General features: G+C 50.3%; 31 non-coding genes across 31 annotated transcripts; all 31 read left to right on the top strand.

The window, feature by feature from the left end:
- The first annotated feature begins 255 nt into the window (after nt 1-255).
- Nucleotides 256-328, top strand: Trnak-uuu. Its single transcript has one exon. It is a non-coding gene; the product is annotated as a tRNA-Lys (tRNA).
- Nucleotides 329-466: 138 nt separating this feature from the next.
- On the top strand, nt 467-548 carry Trnas-cga. Its single transcript has one exon. It is a non-coding gene; the product is annotated as a tRNA-Ser (tRNA).
- A 693-nt stretch (nt 549-1,241) lies between these two features.
- On the top strand, nt 1,242-1,323 carry Trnas-uga. The gene has a single exon. It is a non-coding gene; the product is annotated as a tRNA-Ser (tRNA).
- A 599-nt stretch (nt 1,324-1,922) lies between these two features.
- On the top strand, nt 1,923-1,995 carry Trnaf-gaa. Its single transcript has one exon. It is a non-coding gene; the product is annotated as a tRNA-Phe (tRNA).
- A 539-nt stretch (nt 1,996-2,534) lies between these two features.
- Nucleotides 2,535-2,607, top strand: Trnak-uuu. The gene has a single exon. It is a non-coding gene; the product is annotated as a tRNA-Lys (tRNA).
- Nucleotides 2,608-2,745: 138 nt separating this feature from the next.
- Trnas-cga lies at nt 2,746-2,827 on the top strand. Its single transcript has one exon. It is a non-coding gene; the product is annotated as a tRNA-Ser (tRNA).
- Nucleotides 2,828-3,520: 693 nt separating this feature from the next.
- Trnas-uga lies at nt 3,521-3,602 on the top strand. The gene has a single exon. It is a non-coding gene; the product is annotated as a tRNA-Ser (tRNA).
- Nucleotides 3,603-4,201: 599 nt separating this feature from the next.
- Nucleotides 4,202-4,274, top strand: Trnaf-gaa. The gene has a single exon. It is a non-coding gene; the product is annotated as a tRNA-Phe (tRNA).
- A 539-nt stretch (nt 4,275-4,813) lies between these two features.
- Nucleotides 4,814-4,886, top strand: Trnak-uuu. Its single transcript has one exon. It is a non-coding gene; the product is annotated as a tRNA-Lys (tRNA).
- A 138-nt stretch (nt 4,887-5,024) lies between these two features.
- On the top strand, nt 5,025-5,106 carry Trnas-cga. Its single transcript has one exon. It is a non-coding gene; the product is annotated as a tRNA-Ser (tRNA).
- Nucleotides 5,107-5,799: 693 nt separating this feature from the next.
- On the top strand, nt 5,800-5,881 carry Trnas-uga. Its single transcript has one exon. It is a non-coding gene; the product is annotated as a tRNA-Ser (tRNA).
- A 599-nt stretch (nt 5,882-6,480) lies between these two features.
- Nucleotides 6,481-6,553, top strand: Trnaf-gaa. The gene has a single exon. It is a non-coding gene; the product is annotated as a tRNA-Phe (tRNA).
- Nucleotides 6,554-7,092: 539 nt separating this feature from the next.
- Nucleotides 7,093-7,165, top strand: Trnak-uuu. The gene has a single exon. It is a non-coding gene; the product is annotated as a tRNA-Lys (tRNA).
- Nucleotides 7,166-7,303: 138 nt separating this feature from the next.
- Trnas-cga lies at nt 7,304-7,385 on the top strand. The gene has a single exon. It is a non-coding gene; the product is annotated as a tRNA-Ser (tRNA).
- A 693-nt stretch (nt 7,386-8,078) lies between these two features.
- Nucleotides 8,079-8,160, top strand: Trnas-uga. The gene has a single exon. It is a non-coding gene; the product is annotated as a tRNA-Ser (tRNA).
- Nucleotides 8,161-8,759: 599 nt separating this feature from the next.
- On the top strand, nt 8,760-8,832 carry Trnaf-gaa. Its single transcript has one exon. It is a non-coding gene; the product is annotated as a tRNA-Phe (tRNA).
- Nucleotides 8,833-9,371: 539 nt separating this feature from the next.
- Nucleotides 9,372-9,444, top strand: Trnak-uuu. The gene has a single exon. It is a non-coding gene; the product is annotated as a tRNA-Lys (tRNA).
- A 138-nt stretch (nt 9,445-9,582) lies between these two features.
- On the top strand, nt 9,583-9,664 carry Trnas-cga. Its single transcript has one exon. It is a non-coding gene; the product is annotated as a tRNA-Ser (tRNA).
- A 693-nt stretch (nt 9,665-10,357) lies between these two features.
- Nucleotides 10,358-10,439, top strand: Trnas-uga. Its single transcript has one exon. It is a non-coding gene; the product is annotated as a tRNA-Ser (tRNA).
- Nucleotides 10,440-11,038: 599 nt separating this feature from the next.
- Nucleotides 11,039-11,111, top strand: Trnaf-gaa. Its single transcript has one exon. It is a non-coding gene; the product is annotated as a tRNA-Phe (tRNA).
- Nucleotides 11,112-11,650: 539 nt separating this feature from the next.
- Trnak-uuu lies at nt 11,651-11,723 on the top strand. The gene has a single exon. It is a non-coding gene; the product is annotated as a tRNA-Lys (tRNA).
- A 138-nt stretch (nt 11,724-11,861) lies between these two features.
- Trnas-cga lies at nt 11,862-11,943 on the top strand. Its single transcript has one exon. It is a non-coding gene; the product is annotated as a tRNA-Ser (tRNA).
- Nucleotides 11,944-12,615: 672 nt separating this feature from the next.
- Trnas-uga lies at nt 12,616-12,697 on the top strand. Its single transcript has one exon. It is a non-coding gene; the product is annotated as a tRNA-Ser (tRNA).
- Nucleotides 12,698-13,296: 599 nt separating this feature from the next.
- Nucleotides 13,297-13,369, top strand: Trnaf-gaa. The gene has a single exon. It is a non-coding gene; the product is annotated as a tRNA-Phe (tRNA).
- A 543-nt stretch (nt 13,370-13,912) lies between these two features.
- Nucleotides 13,913-13,985, top strand: Trnak-uuu. The gene has a single exon. It is a non-coding gene; the product is annotated as a tRNA-Lys (tRNA).
- Nucleotides 13,986-14,123: 138 nt separating this feature from the next.
- Trnas-cga lies at nt 14,124-14,205 on the top strand. Its single transcript has one exon. It is a non-coding gene; the product is annotated as a tRNA-Ser (tRNA).
- A 695-nt stretch (nt 14,206-14,900) lies between these two features.
- Nucleotides 14,901-14,982, top strand: Trnas-uga. The gene has a single exon. It is a non-coding gene; the product is annotated as a tRNA-Ser (tRNA).
- Nucleotides 14,983-15,582: 600 nt separating this feature from the next.
- On the top strand, nt 15,583-15,655 carry Trnaf-gaa. Its single transcript has one exon. It is a non-coding gene; the product is annotated as a tRNA-Phe (tRNA).
- A 541-nt stretch (nt 15,656-16,196) lies between these two features.
- On the top strand, nt 16,197-16,269 carry Trnak-uuu. Its single transcript has one exon. It is a non-coding gene; the product is annotated as a tRNA-Lys (tRNA).
- A 139-nt stretch (nt 16,270-16,408) lies between these two features.
- Nucleotides 16,409-16,490, top strand: Trnas-cga. Its single transcript has one exon. It is a non-coding gene; the product is annotated as a tRNA-Ser (tRNA).
- Nucleotides 16,491-17,189: 699 nt separating this feature from the next.
- On the top strand, nt 17,190-17,271 carry Trnas-uga. Its single transcript has one exon. It is a non-coding gene; the product is annotated as a tRNA-Ser (tRNA).
- The last annotated feature ends 400 nt before the right edge of the window (nt 17,272-17,671 follow it).

Consider the following 17,671-nt stretch of genomic DNA (forward strand, 5'->3'; position numbering starts at 1 on the left):
AATTGCCCAGTGAGTGTCGACAAAACACGTCAATTCTCTGCTCCAACGTATGAGACGTAACAACTGGTGCAATTTGTTGTTGCATCGTGTGCCAGCAGTCTTCGATAGTGTGTTACGAGCTTAGCGCGATAAGTTTGCAGACAGCATTTAGGCGACGTTTTATTAGTAACGGCCCCATGCAACGATTGCACAACAGTAAAGGACATGAGTCAATGTACAGTTGTGCATCGTGGGAGGTCTCACACCGTCGTCCGAGCCCGGATAGCTCAGTCGGTAGAGCATTAGGCTTTTAACCTAAGGGTCCAGGGTTCAAGTCCCTGTCCGGGCGGAAATTTTAAAACTTTGGTAGCGATTCGTCTGGTAGCGGTGGAAACGCTACGGAAAATAATGCAGCTACGCCGTTTTCTGACACCACAGTGCTTCAAACGGTAGCATTTGCATGTGTCGGGACAACGCCGCGCTACCGGCAGTCGTGGCCGAGTGGTTAAGGCGTCTGACTCGAAATCAGATTCCCTATGGGAGCGTAGGTTCGAATCCTACCGGCTGCGTGCGATTTTGCGTAAAGAGAGGACCAAAAATTTTCGCACACATGTGACATGCGTGGGCGAATGCGGGTGCAAACCAGTGACGCCATTCTCAACAAGACGAAAGTTTCCGTTTAAGAATACTGAGTTTCGCGACGACCGCTGCTTACTGTGGCCATCGGTTCACCTCGCACTGACGCTGGGACTGCAGAAAGCCGTCGCTGAGATCGTGAGTACACAGATGTGCTCGAAAGTGTTGGACAGAGCGAACATTCAATTCTTTTTAAGAATCGCAATTGAATCATTCGAGTGCGGCGAAGGCAGTGGTGCAGCGTTTCTTTTCTTAAGATCTCGCAGCTGCTTGGAGGTATGTCCATCGTTTTAAGACGACAGAAAACTAGCGTCAGCGGTGCGTCAGTGGGAAGTCGGTGAAGTCGCCATTGGAGCCATAAGCCAGTAATTACAACATGCGAATCACTCGCTCACCACGCAGCTGTACGATAATGCTCGTGCGTGGGCCCGCATAGCTGAGTCGGTAGAGCGTTAGGTTTTCAACCAAAGGGTCCTGGGTTCAAGTCCCTGTCTGGGCGAAAATTAATACACTTTCGTAACGGCTAATGGAAACCCTACAGGAAAGAGTGAGGCCACGCCGCTTTCTGCCATCAGATTGCTTCTAAAGATGGCGGTTTCACTTGTCGGGAGTCGCTTCTGCCACCGGCAGTCGTGGCCGAGTGGTTAAGGCGTCTGACTTGAAATCAGATTCCCTCTGGGAGCGTAGGTTCGAGTCCTGCCGACTGCGAAAATTTTCTCTCTCTCAAAAGATGGACGTTCAGGTGCATCCTAGCAGTTGCGTCACTACTAAACACATGGGTCACCAGTTATTTGATCCAGGGCGCAGCGTTACAGTCGCGCCCAGAAGCCGCAGCTCATCTCCTCGTCTCACAGCCGCCCACCGGGTGTTAGTACAAGTGTCGCCTCACTGGGCAGTGCAGATGTGTCCTTTTTAGCTTGCAGACGATGACGTGTAGCAATTTACGAGCTAACGCAAGTCGAATGTTTTACCGTGTGTATCTGCTAGATACTGCCTCTCATACGGTGGAGAGGCTCACTCCTTCTTGTGTCTCGTTCTCTGCACACGAGTTGCCCCTGACATCGACATAGCACGGGTTTTCTAGCGTCAGCGCGGCGTCACGTGAAGTCAGCGAAGTGAATATTACACGAGTCGAGTCGACATGTTTGCTTGTTACGATGATGGAAGCAGAAGAAATGTGTGTGGGACTTCACTGCATCGGCTGCTCGCCTTTCAGCGTCCCTGTGTCTTATCAGACGAAGGTGACTGTGAAATTGGCAACGAGGCAGAGCTGAACGAACACATGCAAACAGCAACGTTCAATGTCAGCCGAAATAGCTCAGTAGGGAGAGCGTTAGACTGAAGATCTAAAGGTCCCTGGTTCGATCCCGGGTTTCGGCAGGTATTCGTTTTGATGCGACGCCAATGGAATTGCTCTGCGTTGGTGATAATGCAACTACAGCTGACAACAAAAATGACTCTCTGCTGTAGCAGTTCTGGTTGTCTAGTGCATGCCATAAGAGGAACTCACTAGAAAACTAACTCCCTTTGAAGGAAAAGAATCAAAAAAGCCCTACCGACTGCGTTCCTTTTTCTGTGTCAGGTGGTGAAGAACGTCTTCAACGGAACCGCGAAATGAGCGAAAACGTGGGAAACATTGCATTCGAAATGCTTGCGAATTTTCCAATTGCCCAGTGAGTGTCGACAAAACACGTCAATTCTCTGCTCCAACGTATGAGACGTAACAACTGGTGCAATTTGTTGTTGCATCGTGTGCCAGCAGTCTTCGATAGTGTGTTACGAGCTTAGCGCGATAAGTTTGCAGACAGCATTTAGGCGACGTTTTATTAGTAACGGCCCCATGCAACGATTGCACAACAGTAAAGGACATGAGTCAATGTACAGTTGTGCATCGTGGGAGGTCTCACACCGTCGTCCGAGCCCGGATAGCTCAGTCGGTAGAGCATTAGGCTTTTAACCTAAGGGTCCAGGGTTCAAGTCCCTGTCCGGGCGGAAATTTTAAAACTTTGGTAGCGATTCGTCTGGTAGCGGTGGAAACGCTACGGAAAATAATGCAGCTACGCCGTTTTCTGACACCACAGTGCTTCAAACGGTAGCATTTGCATGTGTCGGGACAACGCCGCGCTACCGGCAGTCGTGGCCGAGTGGTTAAGGCGTCTGACTCGAAATCAGATTCCCTATGGGAGCGTAGGTTCGAATCCTACCGGCTGCGTGCGATTTTGCGTAAAGAGAGGACCAAAAATTTTCGCACACATGTGACATGCGTGGGCGAATGCGGGTGCAAACCAGTGACGCCATTCTCAACAAGACGAAAGTTTCCGTTTAAGAATACTGAGTTTCGCGACGACCGCTGCTTACTGTGGCCATCGGTTCACCTCGCACTGACGCTGGGACTGCAGAAAGCCGTCGCTGAGATCGTGAGTACACAGATGTGCTCGAAAGTGTTGGACAGAGCGAACATTCAATTCTTTTTAAGAATCGCAATTGAATCATTCGAGTGCGGCGAAGGCAGTGGTGCAGCGTTTCTTTTCTTAAGATCTCGCAGCTGCTTGGAGGTATGTCCATCGTTTTAAGACGACAGAAAACTAGCGTCAGCGGTGCGTCAGTGGGAAGTCGGTGAAGTCGCCATTGGAGCCATAAGCCAGTAATTACAACATGCGAATCACTCGCTCACCACGCAGCTGTACGATAATGCTCGTGCGTGGGCCCGCATAGCTGAGTCGGTAGAGCGTTAGGTTTTCAACCAAAGGGTCCTGGGTTCAAGTCCCTGTCTGGGCGAAAATTAATACACTTTCGTAACGGCTAATGGAAACCCTACAGGAAAGAGTGAGGCCACGCCGCTTTCTGCCATCAGATTGCTTCTAAAGATGGCGGTTTCACTTGTCGGGAGTCGCTTCTGCCACCGGCAGTCGTGGCCGAGTGGTTAAGGCGTCTGACTTGAAATCAGATTCCCTCTGGGAGCGTAGGTTCGAGTCCTGCCGACTGCGAAAATTTTCTCTCTCTCAAAAGATGGACGTTCAGGTGCATCCTAGCAGTTGCGTCACTACTAAACACATGGGTCACCAGTTATTTGATCCAGGGCGCAGCGTTACAGTCGCGCCCAGAAGCCGCAGCTCATCTCCTCGTCTCACAGCCGCCCACCGGGTGTTAGTACAAGTGTCGCCTCACTGGGCAGTGCAGATGTGTCCTTTTTAGCTTGCAGACGATGACGTGTAGCAATTTACGAGCTAACGCAAGTCGAATGTTTTACCGTGTGTATCTGCTAGATACTGCCTCTCATACGGTGGAGAGGCTCACTCCTTCTTGTGTCTCGTTCTCTGCACACGAGTTGCCCCTGACATCGACATAGCACGGGTTTTCTAGCGTCAGCGCGGCGTCACGTGAAGTCAGCGAAGTGAATATTACACGAGTCGAGTCGACATGTTTGCTTGTTACGATGATGGAAGCAGAAGAAATGTGTGTGGGACTTCACTGCATCGGCTGCTCGCCTTTCAGCGTCCCTGTGTCTTATCAGACGAAGGTGACTGTGAAATTGGCAACGAGGCAGAGCTGAACGAACACATGCAAACAGCAACGTTCAATGTCAGCCGAAATAGCTCAGTTGGGAGAGCGTTAGACTGAAGATCTAAAGGTCCCTGGTTCGATCCCGGGTTTCGGCAGGTATTCGTTTTGATGCGACGCCAATGGAATTGCTCTGCGTTGGTGATAATGCAACTACAGCTGACAACAAAAATGACTCTCTGCTGTAGCAGTTCTGGTTGTCTAGTGCATGCCATAAGAGGAACTCACTAGAAAACTAACTCCCTTTGAAGGAAAAGAATCAAAAAAGCCCTACCGACTGCGTTCCTTTTTCTGTGTCAGGTGGTGAAGAACGTCTTCAACGGAACCGCGAAATGAGCGAAAACGTGGGAAACATTGCATTCGAAATGCTTGCGAATTTTCCAATTGCCCAGTGAGTGTCGACAAAACACGTCAATTCTCTGCTCCAACGTATGAGACGTAACAACTGGTGCAATTTGTTGTTGCATCGTGTGCCAGCAGTCTTCGATAGTGTGTTACGAGCTTAGCGCGATAAGTTTGCAGACAGCATTTAGGCGACGTTTTATTAGTAACGGCCCCATGCAACGATTGCACAACAGTAAAGGACATGAGTCAATGTACAGTTGTGCATCGTGGGAGGTCTCACACCGTCGTCCGAGCCCGGATAGCTCAGTCGGTAGAGCATTAGGCTTTTAACCTAAGGGTCCAGGGTTCAAGTCCCTGTCCGGGCGGAAATTTTAAAACTTTGGTAGCGATTCGTCTGGTAGCGGTGGAAACGCTACGGAAAATAATGCAGCTACGCCGTTTTCTGACACCACAGTGCTTCAAACGGTAGCATTTGCATGTGTCGGGACAACGCCGCGCTACCGGCAGTCGTGGCCGAGTGGTTAAGGCGTCTGACTCGAAATCAGATTCCCTATGGGAGCGTAGGTTCGAATCCTACCGGCTGCGTGCGATTTTGCGTAAAGAGAGGACCAAAAATTTTCGCACACATGTGACATGCGTGGGCGAATGCGGGTGCAAACCAGTGACGCCATTCTCAACAAGACGAAAGTTTCCGTTTAAGAATACTGAGTTTCGCGACGACCGCTGCTTACTGTGGCCATCGGTTCACCTCGCACTGACGCTGGGACTGCAGAAAGCCGTCGCTGAGATCGTGAGTACACAGATGTGCTCGAAAGTGTTGGACAGAGCGAACATTCAATTCTTTTTAAGAATCGCAATTGAATCATTCGAGTGCGGCGAAGGCAGTGGTGCAGCGTTTCTTTTCTTAAGATCTCGCAGCTGCTTGGAGGTATGTCCATCGTTTTAAGACGACAGAAAACTAGCGTCAGCGGTGCGTCAGTGGGAAGTCGGTGAAGTCGCCATTGGAGCCATAAGCCAGTAATTACAACATGCGAATCACTCGCTCACCACGCAGCTGTACGATAATGCTCGTGCGTGGGCCCGCATAGCTGAGTCGGTAGAGCGTTAGGTTTTCAACCAAAGGGTCCTGGGTTCAAGTCCCTGTCTGGGCGAAAATTAATACACTTTCGTAACGGCTAATGGAAACCCTACAGGAAAGAGTGAGGCCACGCCGCTTTCTGCCATCAGATTGCTTCTAAAGATGGCGGTTTCACTTGTCGGGAGTCGCTTCTGCCACCGGCAGTCGCGGCCGAGTGGTTAAGGCGTCTGACTTGAAATCAGATTCCCTCTGGGAGCGTAGGTTCGAGTCCTGCCGACTGCGAAAATTTTCTCTCTCTCAAAAGATGGACGTTCAGGTGCATCCTAGCAGTTGCGTCACTACTAAACACATGGGTCACCAGTTATTTGATCCAGGGCGCAGCGTTACAGTCGCGCCCAGAAGCCGCAGCTCATCTCCTCGTCTCACAGCCGCCCACCGGGTGTTAGTACAAGTGTCGCCTCACTGGGCAGTGCAGATGTGTCCTTTTTAGCTTGCAGACGATGACGTGTAGCAATTTACGAGCTAACGCAAGTCGAATGTTTTACCGTGTGTATCTGCTAGATACTGCCTCTCATACGGTGGAGAGGCTCACTCCTTCTTGTGTCTCGTTCTCTGCACACGAGTTGCCCCTGACATCGACATAGCACGGGTTTTCTAGCGTCAGCGCGGCGTCACGTGAAGTCAGCGAAGTGAATATTACACGAGTCGAGTCGACATGTTTGCTTGTTACGATGATGGAAGCAGAAGAAATGTGTGTGGGACTTCACTGCATCGGCTGCTCGCCTTTCAGCGTCCCTGTGTCTTATCAGACGAAGGTGACTGTGAAATTGGCAACGAGGCAGAGCTGAACGAACACATGCAAACAGCAACGTTCAATGTCAGCCGAAATAGCTCAGTTGGGAGAGCGTTAGACTGAAGATCTAAAGGTCCCTGGTTCGATCCCGGGTTTCGGCAGGTATTCGTTTTGATGCGACGCCAATGGAATTGCTCTGCGTTGGTGATAATGCAACTACAGCTGACAACAAAAATGACTCTCTGCTGTAGCAGTTCTGGTTGTCTAGTGCATGCCATAAGAGGAACTCACTAGAAAACTAACTCCCTTTGAAGGAAAAGAATCAAAAAAGCCCTACCGACTGCGTTCCTTTTTCTGTGTCAGGTGGTGAAGAACGTCTTCAACGGAACCGCGAAATGAGCGAAAACGTGGGAAACATTGCATTCGAAATGCTTGCGAATTTTCCAATTGCCCAGTGAGTGTCGACAAAACACGTCAATTCTCTGCTCCAACGTATGAGACGTAACAACTGGTGCAATTTGTTGTTGCATCGTGTGCCAGCAGTCTTCGATAGTGTGTTACGAGCTTAGCGCGATAAGTTTGCAGACAGCATTTAGGCGACGTTTTATTAGTAACGGCCCCATGCAACGATTGCACAACAGTAAAGGACATGAGTCAATGTACAGTTGTGCATCGTGGGAGGTCTCACACCGTCGTCCGAGCCCGGATAGCTCAGTCGGTAGAGCATTAGGCTTTTAACCTAAGGGTCCAGGGTTCAAGTCCCTGTCCGGGCGGAAATTTTAAAACTTTGGTAGCGATTCGTCTGGTAGCGGTGGAAACGCTACGGAAAATAATGCAGCTACGCCGTTTTCTGACACCACAGTGCTTCAAACGGTAGCATTTGCATGTGTCGGGACAACGCCGCGCTACCGGCAGTCGTGGCCGAGTGGTTAAGGCGTCTGACTCGAAATCAGATTCCCTATGGGAGCGTAGGTTCGAATCCTACCGGCTGCGTGCGATTTTGCGTAAAGAGAGGACCAAAAATTTTCGCACACATGTGACATGCGTGGGCGAATGCGGGTGCAAACCAGTGACGCCATTCTCAACAAGACGAAAGTTTCCGTTTAAGAATACTGAGTTTCGCGACGACCGCTGCTTACTGTGGCCATCGGTTCACCTCGCACTGACGCTGGGACTGCAGAAAGCCGTCGCTGAGATCGTGAGTACACAGATGTGCTCGAAAGTGTTGGACAGAGCGAACATTCAATTCTTTTTAAGAATCGCAATTGAATCATTCGAGTGCGGCGAAGGCAGTGGTGCAGCGTTTCTTTTCTTAAGATCTCGCAGCTGCTTGGAGGTATGTCCATCGTTTTAAGACGACAGAAAACTAGCGTCAGCGGTGCGTCAGTGGGAAGTCGGTGAAGTCGCCATTGGAGCCATAAGCCAGTAATTACAACATGCGAATCACTCGCTCACCACGCAGCTGTACGATAATGCTCGTGCGTGGGCCCGCATAGCTGAGTCGGTAGAGCGTTAGGTTTTCAACCAAAGGGTCCTGGGTTCAAGTCCCTGTCTGGGCGAAAATTAATACACTTTCGTAACGGCTAATGGAAACCCTACAGGAAAGAGTGAGGCCACGCCGCTTTCTGCCATCAGATTGCTTCTAAAGATGGCGGTTTCACTTGTCGGGAGTCGCTTCTGCCACCGGCAGTCGTGGCCGAGTGGTTAAGGCGTCTGACTTGAAATCAGATTCCCTCTGGGAGCGTAGGTTCGAGTCCTGCCGACTGCGAAAATTTTCTCTCTCTCAAAAGATGGACGTTCAGGTGCATCCTAGCAGTTGCGTCACTACTAAACACATGGGTCACCAGTTATTTGATCCAGGGCGCAGCGTTACAGTCGCGCCCAGAAGCCGCAGCTCATCTCCTCGTCTCACAGCCGCCCACCGGGTGTTAGTACAAGTGTCGCCTCACTGGGCAGTGCAGATGTGTCCTTTTTAGCTTGCAGACGATGACGTGTAGCAATTTACGAGCTAACGCAAGTCGAATGTTTTACCGTGTGTATCTGCTAGATACTGCCTCTCATACGGTGGAGAGGCTCACTCCTTCTTGTGTCTCGTTCTCTGCACACGAGTTGCCCCTGACATCGACATAGCACGGGTTTTCTAGCGTCAGCGCGGCGTCACGTGAAGTCAGCGAAGTGAATATTACACGAGTCGAGTCGACATGTTTGCTTGTTACGATGATGGAAGCAGAAGAAATGTGTGTGGGACTTCACTGCATCGGCTGCTCGCCTTTCAGCGTCCCTGTGTCTTATCAGACGAAGGTGACTGTGAAATTGGCAACGAGGCAGAGCTGAACGAACACATGCAAACAGCAACGTTCAATGTCAGCCGAAATAGCTCAGTTGGGAGAGCGTTAGACTGAAGATCTAAAGGTCCCTGGTTCGATCCCGGGTTTCGGCAGGTATTCGTTTTGATGCGACGCCAATGGAATTGCTCTGCGTTGGTGATAATGCAACTACAGCTGACAACAAAAATGACTCTCTGCTGTAGCAGTTCTGGTTGTCTAGTGCATGCCATAAGAGGAACTCACTAGAAAACTAACTCCCTTTGAAGGAAAAGAATCAAAAAAGCCCTACCGACTGCGTTCCTTTTTCTGTGTCAGGTGGTGAAGAACGTCTTCAACGGAACCGCGAAATGAGCGAAAACGTGGGAAACATTGCATTCGAAATGCTTGCGAATTTTCCAATTGCCCAGTGAGTGTCGACAAAACACGTCAATTCTCTGCTCCAACGTATGAGACGTAACAACTGGTGCAATTTGTTGTTGCATCGTGTGCCAGCAGTCTTCGATAGTGTGTTACGAGCTTAGCGCGATAAGTTTGCAGACAGCATTTAGGCGACGTTTTATTAGTAACGGCCCCATGCAACGATTGCACAACAGTAAAGGACATGAGTCAATGTACAGTTGTGCATCGTGGGAGGTCTCACACCGTCGTCCGAGCCCGGATAGCTCAGTCGGTAGAGCATTAGGCTTTTAACCTAAGGGTCCAGGGTTCAAGTCCCTGTCCGGGCGGAAATTTTAAAACTTTGGTAGCGATTCGTCTGGTAGCGGTGGAAACGCTACGGAAAATAATGCAGCTACGCCGTTTTCTGACACCACAGTGCTTCAAACGGTAGCATTTGCATGTGTCGGGACAACGCCGCGCTACCGGCAGTCGTGGCCGAGTGGTTAAGGCGTCTGACTCGAAATCAGATTCCCTATGGGAGCGTAGGTTCGAATCCTACCGGCTGCGTGCGATTTTGCGTAAAGAGAGGAGCAAAAATTTTCGCACACATGTGACATGCGTGGGCGAATGCGGGTGCAAACCAGTGACGCCATTCTCAACAAGACGAAAGTTTCCGTTTAAGAATACTGAGTTTCGCGACGACCGCTGCTTACTGTGGCCATCGGTTCACCTCGCACTGACGCTGGGACTGCAGAAAGCCGTCGCTGAGATCGTGAGTACACAGATGTGCTCGAAAGTGTTGGACAGAGCGAACATTCAATTCTTTTTAAGAATCGCAATTGAATCATTCGAGTGCGGCGAAGGCAGTGGTGCAGCGTTTCTTTTCTTAAGATCTCGCAGCTGCTTGGAGGTATGTCCATCGTTTTAAGACGACAGAAAACTAGCGTCAGCGGTGCGTCAGTGGGAAGTCGGTGAAGTCGCCATTGGAGCCATAAGCCAGTAATTACAACATGCGAATCACTCGCTCACCACGCAGCTGTACGATAATGCTCGTGCGTGGGCCCGCATAGCTGAGTCGGTAGAGCGTTAGGTTTTCAACCAAAGGGTCCTGGGTTCAAGTCCCTGTCTGGGCGAAAATTAATACACTTTCGTAACGGCTAATGGAAACCCTACAGGAAAGAGTGAGGCCACGCCGCTTTCTGCCATCAGATTGCTTCTAAAGATGGCGGTTTCACTTGTCGGGAGTCGCTTCTGCCACCGGCAGTCGTGGCCGAGTGGTTAAGGCGTCTGACTTGAAATCAGATTCCCTCTGGGAGCGTAGGTTCGAGTCCTGCCGACTGCGAAAATTTTCTCTCTCTCAAAAGATGGACGTTCAGGTGCATCCTAGCAGTTGCGTCACTACTAAACACATGGGTCACCAGTTATTTGATCCAGGGCGCAGCGTTACAGTCGCGCCCAGAAGCCGCAGCTCATCTCCTCGTCTCACAGCCGCCCACCGGGTGTTAGTACAAGTGTCGCCTCACTGGGCAGTGCAGATGTGTCCTTTTTAGCTTGCAGACGATGACGTGTAGCAATTTACGAGCTAACGCAAGTCGAATGTTTTACCGTGTGTATCTGCTAGATACTGCCTCTCATACGGTGGAGAGGCTCACTCCTTCTTGTGTCTCGTTCTCTGCACACGAGTTGCCCCTGACATCGACATAGCACGGGTTTTCTAGCGTCAGCGCGGCGTCACGTGAAGTCAGCGAAGTGAATATTACACGAGTCGAGTCGACATGTTTGCTTGTTACGATGATGGAAGCAGAAGAAATGTGTGTGGGACTTCACTGCATCGGCTGCTCGCCTTTCAGCGTCCCTGTGTCTTATCAGACGAAGGTGACTGTGAAATTGGCAACGAGGCAGAGCTGAACGAACACATGCAAACAGCAACGTTCAATGTCAGCCGAAATAGCTCAGTTGGGAGAGCGTTAGACTGAAGATCTAAAGGTCCCTGGTTCGATCCCGGGTTTCGGCAGGTATTCGTTTTGATGCGACGCCAATGGAATTGCTCTGCGTTGGTGATAATGCAACTACAGCTGACAACAAAAATGACTCTCTGCTGTAGCAGTTCTGGTTGTCTAGTGCATGCCATAAGAGGAACTCACTAGAAAACTAACTCCCTTTGAAGGAAAAGAATCAAAAAAGCCCTACCGACTGCGTTCCTTTTTCTGTGTCAGGTGGTGAAGAACGTCTTCAACGGAACCGCGAAATGAGCGAAAACGTGGGAAACATTGCATTCGAAATGCTTGCGAATTTTCCAATTGCCCAGTGAGTGTCGACAAAACACGTCAATTCTCTGCTCCAACGTATGAGACGTAACAACTGGTGCAATTTGTTGTTGCATCGTGTGCCAGCAGTCTTCGATAGTGTGTTACGAGCTTAGCGCGATAAGTTTGCAGACAGCATTTAGGCGACGTTTTATTAGTAACGGCCCCATGCAACGATTGCACAACAGTAAAGGACATGAGTCAATGTACAGTTGTGCATCGTGGGAGGTCTCACACCGTCGTCCGAGCCCGGATAGCTCAGTCGGTAGAGCATTAGGCTTTTAACCTAAGGGTCCAGGGTTCAAGTCCCTGTCCGGGCGGAAATTTTAAAACTTTGGTAGCGATTCGTCTGGTAGCGGTGGAAACGCTACGGAAAATAATGCAGCTACGCCGTTTTCTGACACCACAGTGCTTCAAACGGTAGCATTTGCATGTGTCGGGACAACGCCGCGCTACCGGCAGTCGTGGCCGAGTGGTTAAGGCGTCTGACTCGAAATCAGATTCCCTATGGGAGCGTAGGTTCGAATCCTACCGGCTGCGTGCGATTTTGCGTAAAGAGAGGAGCAAAAATTTTCGCACACATGTGACATGCGTGGGCGAATGCGGGTGCAAACCAGTGACGCCATTCTCAACAAGACGAAAGTTTCCGTTTAAGAATACTGAGTTTCGCGACGACCGCTGCTTACTGTGGCCATCGGTTCACCTCGCACTGACGCTGGGACTGCAGAAAGCCGTCGCTGAGATCGTGAGTACACAGATGTGCTCGAAAGTGTTGGACAGAGCGAACATTCAATTCTTTTTAAGAATCGCAATTGAATCATTCGAGTGTTTCTTTTCTTAAGATCTCGCAGCTGCTTGGAGGTATGTCCATCGTTTTAAGACGACAGAAAACTAGCGTCAGCGGGTGCGTCAGTGGGAAGTCGGTGAAGTCGCCATTGGAGCCATAAGCCAGTAATTACAACATGCGAATCACTCGCTCACCACGCAGCTGTACGATAATGCTCGTGCGTGGGCCCGCATAGCTGAGTCGGTAGAGCGTTAGGTTTTCAACCAAAGGGTCCTGGGTTCAAGTCCCTGTCTGGGCGAAAATTAATACACTTTCGTAACGGCTAATGGAAACCCTACAGGAAAGAGTGAGGCCACGCCGCTTTCTGCCATCAGATTGCTTCTAAAGATGGCGGTTTCACTTGTCGGGAGTCGCTTCTGCCACCGGCAGTCGTGGCCGAGTGGTTAAGGCGTCTGACTTGAAATCAGATTCCCTCTGGGAGCGTAGGTTCGAGTCCTGCCGACTGCGAAAATTTTCTCTCTCTCAAAAGATGGACGTTCAGGTGCATCCTAGCAGTTGCGTCACTACTAAACACATGGGTCACCAGTTATTTGATCCAGGGCGCAGCGTTACAGTCGCGCCCAGAAGCCGCAGCTCATCTCCTCGTCTCACAGCCGCCCACCGGGTGTTAGTACAAGTGTCGCCTCACTGGGCAGTGCAGATGTGTCCTTTTTAGCTTGCAGACGATGACGTGTAGCAATTTACGAGCTAACGCAAGTCGAATGTTTTACCGTGTGTATCTGCTAGATACTGCCTCTCATACGGTGGAGAGGCTCACTCCTTCTTGTGTCTCGTTCTCTGCACACGAGTTGCCCCTGACATCGACATAGCACGGGTTTTCTAGCGTCAGCGCGGCGTCACGTGAAGTCAGCGAAGTGAATATTACACGAGTCGAGTCGACATGTTTGCTTGTTACGATGATGGAAGCAGAAGAAATGTGTGTGGGACTTCACTGTATCGGCTGCTCGCCTTTCAGCGTCCCTGTGTCTTATCAGACGAAGGTGACTGTGAAATTGGCAACGAGGCAGAGCTGAACGAACACATGCAAACAGCAACGTTCAATGTCAGCCGAAATAGCTCAGTTGGGAGAGCGTTAGACTGAAGATCTAAAGGTCCCTGGTTCGATCCCGGGTTTCGGCAGGTATTCGTTTTGATGCGACGCCAATGGAATTGCTCTGCGTTGGTGATAATGCAACTACAGCTGACAACAAAAATGACTCTCTGCTGTACGCAGTTCTGGTTGTCTAGTGCATGCCATAAGAGGAACTCACTAGAAAACTAACTCCCTTTGAAGGAAAAGAATCAAAAAAGCCCTACCGACTGCGTTCCTTTTTTCTGTGTCAGGTGGTGAAGAACGTCTTCAACGGAACCGCGAAATGAGCGAAAACGTGGGAAACATTGCATTCGAAATGCTTGCGAATTTTCCAATTGCCCAGTGAGTGTCGACAAAACACGTCAATTCTCTGCTCCAACGTATGAGACCGTAACAACTGGTGCAATTTGTTGTTGCATCGTGTGCCAGCAGTCTTCGATAGTGTGTTACGAGCTTAGCGCGATAAGTTTGCAGACAGCATTTAGGCGACGTTTTATTAGTAACGGCCCCATGCAACGATTGCACAACAGTAAAGGACATGAGTCAATGTACAGTTGTTGCATCGTGGGAGGTCTCACACCGTCGTCCGAGCCCGGATAGCTCAGTCGGTAGAGCATTAGGCTTTTAACCTAAGGGTCCAGGGTTCAAGTCCCTGTCCGGGCGGAAATTTTAAAACTTTGGTAGCGATTCGTCTGGTAGCGGTGGAAACGCTACGGAAAATAATGCAGCTACGCCGTTTTCTGACACCACAGTGCTTCAAACGGTAGCATTTGCATGTGTCGGGACAACGCCGCGCTACCGGCAGTCGTGGCCGAGTGGTTAAGGCGTCTGACTCGAAATCAGATTCCCTATGGGAGCGTAGGTTCGAATCCTACCGGCTGCGTGCGATTTTGCGTAAAGAGAGGACCAAAAATTTTCGCACACATGTGACATGCGTGGGCGAATGCGGGTGCAAACAGTGACGCCATTCTCAACAAGACGAAAGTTTCCGTTTAAGAATACTGGAGTTCGCGACGACCGCTGCTTACTGTGGCCATCGGTTCACCTCGCACTGACGCTGGGGACTGCATGAAAGCCGTCGCTGAGATCGTGAGTACACAGATGTGCTCGAAAGTGTTGGACAGAGCGAACATTCAATTCTTTTTAAGAATCGCAATTGAATCATTCGAGTGCGGCGAAGGCAGTGGTGGCAGCGTTTCTTTTCTTAAGATCTCGCAGCTGCTTGGAGGTATGTCCATCGTTTTAAGACGACAGAAAACTAGCGTCAGCGGTGCGTACAGTGGGAAGTCGGTGAAGTCGCCATTGGAGCCATAAGCCAGTAATTACAACATGCGAATCACTCGCTCACCACGCAGCTGTACGATAATGCTCGTGCGTGGGCCCGCATAGCTGAGTCGGTAGAGCGTTAGGTTTTCAACCAAAGGGTCCTGGGTTCAAGTCCCTGTCTGGGCGAAAATTAATACACTTTCGTAACGGCTAATGGAAACCCTACAGGAAAGAGTGAGGCCACGCCGCTTTCTGCATCAGATTGCTTCTAAAGATGGCCGTTTCACTTGTCGGGAGTCGCTTCTGCCACCGGCAGTCGTGGCCGAGTGGTGTAAGGCGTCTGACTTGAAATCAGATTCCCTCTGGGAGCGTAGGTCGAGTCCTGCCGACTGCGAAAATTTTCTCTCTCTCAAAAGATGGACGTTCAGGTGCATCCTAGCAGTTGCGTCACTACTAAACACATGGGTCACCAGTTATTTGATCCAGGGCGCAGCGTTACAGTCGCGCCCAGAAGCCGCAGCTCATCTCCTCGTCTCACAGCCGCCCACCGGGTGTTAGTACAAGTGTCGCCTCACTGGGCAGTGCAGATGTGTCCTTTTTAGCTTGCAGACGATGACGTGTAGCAATTTACGAGCTAACGCAAGTCGAATGTTTTACCGTGTGTATCTGCTAGATACTGCCTCTCATACGGTGGAGAGGCTCACTCCTTCTTGTGTCTCGTTCTCTGCACACGAGTTGCCCCTGACATCGACATAGCACGGGTTTTCTAGCGTCAGCGCGGCGTCACGTGAAGTCAGCGAAGTGAATATTACACGAGTCGAGTCGACATGTTTGCTTGTTACGATGATGGAAGCAGAAGAAAATGTGTGTGGGACTTCACTGTATCGGCTGCTCGCCTTTCAGCGTCCTGTGTCTTATCAGACGAAGGTGACTGTGAAATTGGCAACGAGGCAGAGCTGAACCGAACACATGCAAACAGCAACGTTCAATGTCAGCCGAAATAGCTCAGTTGGGAGAGCGTTAGACTGAAGATCTAAAGGTCCCTGGTTCGATCCCGGGTTTCGGCAGGTATTCGTTTTTGATGCGACGCCAATGGAATTGCTCTGCGTTGGTGATAATGCAACTACAGCTGACAACAAAAATGACTCTCTGCTGTAGCAGTTCTGGTTGTCTAGTGCATGCCATAAGAGGAACTCACTAGAAAACTAACTCCCCTTTGAAGGAAAAGAATCAAAAAAGCCCTACCGACTGCGTTCCTTTTTCTGTGTCAGGTGGTGAAGAACGTCTTCAACGGAACCGCGAAATGAGCGAAAACGTGGGAAACATTGCATTCGAAAAGCTTGCGAATTTTCCAATTGCCCAGTGAGTGTCGACAAAACACGTCAATTCTCTGCTCCAACGTATGAGACGTAACAACTGGTGCAATTTGTTGTTGCATCGTGTGCCAGCAGTCTTCGATAGTGTGTTACGAGCTTAGCGCGATAAGTTTGCAGACAGCATTAGCGACGTTTTTATTAGTAACGGCCCCATGCAACGATTGCACAACAGTAAAGGACATGAGTCAATGTTACAGTTGTGCATCGTGGGAGGTCTCACACCGTCGTCCGAGCCCGGATAGCTCAGTCGGTAGAGCATTAGGCTTTTAACCTAAGGGTCCAGGGTTCAAGTCCCTGTCCGGGCGGAAATTTTAAAACTTTGGGTAGCGATTCGTCTGGTAGCGGTGGAAACGCTACGGAAAATAATGCAGCTACGCCGTTTTCTGACACCACAGTGCTTCAAACGGTAGCATTTGCATGTGTCGGGACAACGCCGCGCTACCGGCAGTCGTGGCCGAGTGGTTAAGGCGTCTGACTCGAAATCAGATTCCCTATGGGAGCGTAGGTTCGAATCCTACCGGCTGCGTGCGATTTTGCGTAAAGAGAGGAGCAAAAATTTTCGCACACATGTGACATGCGTGGGGCGAATGCGGGTGCAAACCAGTGACGCCATTCTCAACAAGACGAAAGTTTCCGTTTAAGAATACTGAGTTTCGCGACGACCGCTGCTTACTGTGGCCATCGGTTCACCTCGCACTGACGCTGGGACTGCAGAAAGCCGTCGCTGAGATCGTGAGTACACAGATGTGCTCGAAAGTGTTGGACAGAGCGAACATTCAATTCTTTTTAAGAATCGCAATTGAATCATTTCGAGTGCGGCGAAGGCAGTGGTGCAGCGTTTCTTTTCTAAAGATCTCGCAGCTGCTTGGAGGTATGTCCATCGTTTTAAGACGACAGAAAACTAGCGTCAGCGGTGCGTCAGTGGGAAGTCGGTGAAGTCGCCATTGGAGCCATAAGCCAGTAATTACAACATGCGAATCACTCGCTCACCACGCAGCTGTACGATAATGCTCGTGCTGTGGGCCCGCATAGCTGAGTCGCGTAGAGCGTTAGGTTTTCAACCAAAGGGTCCTGGGTTCAAGTCCCCTGTCTGGGCGAAAATTAATACACTTTCGTAACGGCTAATGGAAACCCCTACAGGAAAGAGTGAGGCCACGCCGCTTTCTGCCATCAGATTGCTTCTAAAGATGGCCGTTTCACTTGTCGGGAGTCGCTTCTGCCACCGGCAGTCGTGGCCGAGTGGTTAAGGCGTCTGACTTGAAATCAGATTCCCTCTGGGAGCGTAGGTTCGAGTCCTGCCGACTGCGAAAATTTTTCTCTCTCTCAAAAGATGGACGTTCAGGTGCATCCTAGCAGTTGCGTCACTACTAAACACATGGGTCACAGTTATTTGATCCAGGGCGCAGCGTTACAGTCGCGCCCAGAAGCCGCAGCTCATCTCCTCGTCTCACAGCCGCCCCACCGGGTGTTAGTACAAGTGTCGCCCTCACTGGGCAGTGCAGATGTGTCCTTTTTAGCTTGCAGACGATGACGTGTAGCAATTTACGAGCTAACGCAAGTCGAATGTTTTACCGTGTGTATCTGCTAGATACTGCCTCTCATACGGTGGAGAGGCTCACTCCTTCTTGTGTCTCGTTCTCTGCACACGAGTTGCCCCTGACATCGACATAGCACGGGTTTTCTAGCGTCAGCGCGGCGTCACGTGAA

The sequence above is a fragment of the Schistocerca piceifrons genome, unplaced genomic scaffold, assembly GCF_021461385.2.
Source record: "Schistocerca piceifrons isolate TAMUIC-IGC-003096 unplaced genomic scaffold, iqSchPice1.1 HiC_scaffold_1310, whole genome shotgun sequence".
Taxonomy (NCBI): Eukaryota; Metazoa; Arthropoda; class Insecta; order Orthoptera; family Acrididae; genus Schistocerca; species Schistocerca piceifrons.